Here is a 3,406-nt window from a genome sequence, read left to right on the forward strand (position 1 = left end):
AGGCTGTTTTCCAGACCTATGGGATGGATTGGCTTCCTCCTGGTTCTCACGGGCAGGAATACGGGTACTCTGCGATCTGGTATGCTTTTTTTGGGCGGAAAAAATGGATCAAAAATTCGCTTTATCACAAATTTTGTTCTCTGTTTCCCACAGACGGCGCCAGTGATGAATCCGCGAATTATTGAGGATGATGAATGCTCGTAAAAATAAATTACGACACGGAAATTTTACGTGGTTCGATTTACTGAGGTAAATCTACGTCCACGGGGAGAAATGGGGGCAGGTTTGTATTGCTTGATCTGCGAATTACAGCTTACAACACAGACTTGCTATATGATTTTATCTCTAGAGAGCTTAACCCTTTTCTATCTGATCTAAGTTCTATTTATACATTGAACTAAGGTCGTGGTTTGCAGCCCCACTAACAAGATCGTGGGTGAGCAATAACTGCTCAATAACTGCTTCGTACCACTAAATAGATCGTGGGTATAGCGGAGGTCGTGGAGGCCTTTCATGAGTCCACTAACTCCTAGTTCGGTCGAATGCTGAGACCGAACTGCTGGACTTTACCGATCAGCTCTTGCCGATCTGAGAGGAGAGCTTGACTGGTCGGCTTTTACCGAGCTGTAGGCTGAGTCCGAACTCTTTGGTCGTGCCGAACTCTTTGGTGCCGAACAGATACTCTTTCTTGGGCTCTGGGCTGATGGGCCGTCACTGTTATTGGGCTTGCCATTAGGGTTTAGTTCGTACCCCATCACTCTCATTTTTCACCCCAATCTGCAAGAGAAATCTTTCCAAAATTTACCCACAATCAATTGAAATCAATCACCAAAAGTTACTCTCAATACACGTTCTATAATTGTCATACCGCCTCACTTTCACACGTACTACCATTCTGCAATACAAGCCATTTCTACCATCCCTCAAGCAAATTCATAAGACGGGGTAAAGGAGGAGGAGGAAGTAAAGCAGTTTCCCTTGCACCCAAGTTCATACCGTCCTCCCTAACATTGTTGTCTCGTTTCTATTGAGGTAAAACCCGATCAAATCCCCTCACTAATCCTTGCGGTTTACCTCTTCAATTGATTATACGACTTTGCTAAATTTATCCATCTTTCTTTCTACACAATCACAAGTCCTACCACAAAGATCACACACTCAAGCTTCCTGCAAGAACAAATTCCTTCCTACTTTCTTCAATCCATTCAAATTCACGAAACCGAGAACCGGGGTCAAGAGATGGACTATCGCCTGTTTCACTCGAAATCTGTCTTTGAAGGTATACACTTTCCCAACCCAAATCCAATTCCATACTTGTGCTCATGAAACCAGTAGCCGAAGGAAATCAATAATTCGACAATATGAAACAAAGAACCGAACTTTAATTCATGAAACCAAATTAAGAACTAATCTTCCGGACCGCCGAAGCGGCGACGCAGCAGCTGCTGCGGCGCCGAGCAACGATGGTGGGTGAGGGCGACAAAGCTCTAATTTTTTTTTGTTCTTTTTGTGTTGTGAATTTGAGAGAAAGCCGACGAGATTTTTGCGGAGGGGTATACTGAGTTTTAAATTGGACCGTATTCTGTTCTGAGGAATATTTTGTTCTTCTATAGTTTTATTACTCCCCCGTCCCGGGCTACTCGCTCATTTCCTTTTCGGCTCGGAGATTAAGGAATGAGTGTATAGGAAAGTAAAAAATGACGGCTGTAGGTGAAATTTTTTACTAAAGATGGAAAGAGTGCAAGTAACTTGGGACGCCCAAAAAGGAAATAAGTGCAAGTAGTGCGGGACGGAGGGAGTATTTCTCTATTCTTTTTAGATTAAAGTCCAATTTTAGTGTCTTGCATTAATTTGTGACCTTTTAGTCCCTTATATATTATTTTGGTATTTTTTGGTCCCAAACAAGGTTACAAACTTAATGTATGTAACCTGAACTTAATGTCTGTAACCTGAAAATAATTTTATGAAAAATATAGGCGACCACAATTGGACTTTAGTCCTAGATTATAATTAAGTTATTAAATTGGTCAAACATTTTGACTATTAATTTTAACATAAAATGGTATTTTGAACCAAAACAATATGTTTATAACCTTGTTTGGGACCAAAAGGTACTAAAACTATATATAAGGGATCAAAAGGTCACAAACTTAATGTAATGGACCAAAATTTTTTTAGGGAAAATGTAAAGAACCAAAATTCGACTTTAGTCTTCTTTTTATTTGTTGTTTGACTTCAAAAGTAGATGGTGGAAAGGTGTACGTGTATTTTGAAGGGAGTATAAATGATAGGGCTCGTTACATCATTGTTTTATAGGGGTTTATTACACTAACGAAGGTCATAATGTGCGAAAAAGTGTGTATTTGAGTATGCAGGGGCAGGAAAAATGCTGAAACAATGGAGCCTTCCTAACCAGCGAGTTGATCAAGTGGAGTTCACCACATAAGAGGATGAGTTATAGGAGAGAGAAAAGAAGATGTCATCTCAAGGGCATTAATGTCAAGACAGGATTCCATCTCAACTTGGAAAAATGCTGAAGCAGTGGAGTGTCACGTATTCTATCATCATGTTTACTCAGGTATTACTCAAATATAAAACACATTATGCAAATCATGTAATTTGTATAACCTATGTAGAGCAGGGTCACATCAAGTAAATTATTTGCAGGTACTAAGTATCAAAATCTCATCTTTTCTCACATTCGTCTATCCTTGACTCCTGAACTTCTCTTTTAATCGCATATCTTTCACAAATCATATGGTTGGGGCTTAGCAATACTTGAAAAATAGCCCAAGGGGCTAGTACGAATCTCAAATGTCTTGTACGATGGCTCGATGGTCTGCCACGATGGCTCAACATCCTAACACGATAGCTCGACGACCTTGCACGATAGCTCAACGGCCTTGCACGATGGCTCGATGGCCTGGCACGATGGCTCGACGGCCTGGCACTATACTATGGCTCGACGACCTTGTACGATGGCTCGATGGCCTGGCATGATGGCTCAATGGCCTTGCCCGATGGCTCGACGGCCTTGTGCCAGGCCTGGTGGCTTTGCACGTTTCAGCCCATGGCCAAGCTTTTGGGCATAGCTGGCGCGGTCTGGCTGAGTCCCACCCCTCCTCTCACACAAAAATGCCCCTTTGGACCCGTGTCGTACGCTATAGGTATCTTTTGCGCGATAAACAAAATTTTTTGAATCATATGATTTTCACAGTTTTTCTTATATACTCTTATATTCTTATCATATAACAATGATAAATAACACTTTTTTATACTATCATGAACTTTAAGTCATTTCGTTTAATTATTTCGTATTGAAAGATTATATTTAATCTAAAGTCCTGTAACGGGATATTACAATTCACCTCTCCTTAAAGAAATTCCATCTCGAAATTTCTAAAGA

The 3,406-nt window shown here is 40.7% G+C and overlaps 1 long non-coding RNA gene across 1 annotated transcript; it reads left to right on the forward strand.

The window, feature by feature from the left end:
- The first annotated feature begins 763 nt into the window (after nt 1-763).
- Nucleotides 764-2,706, forward strand: LOC121755168. The gene is made up of 3 exons (XR_006040647.1): nt 764-1,032; nt 1,137-1,279; nt 2,376-2,706. It is a non-coding gene; the product is annotated as an uncharacterized LOC121755168 (long non-coding RNA).
- Nucleotides 2,707-3,406: the final 700 nt, after the last annotated feature.

Source organism: Salvia splendens, chromosome 11 (genome assembly GCF_004379255.2).
Source record: "Salvia splendens isolate huo1 chromosome 11, SspV2, whole genome shotgun sequence".
NCBI lineage: Eukaryota > Viridiplantae > Streptophyta > Magnoliopsida > Lamiales > Lamiaceae > Salvia > Salvia splendens.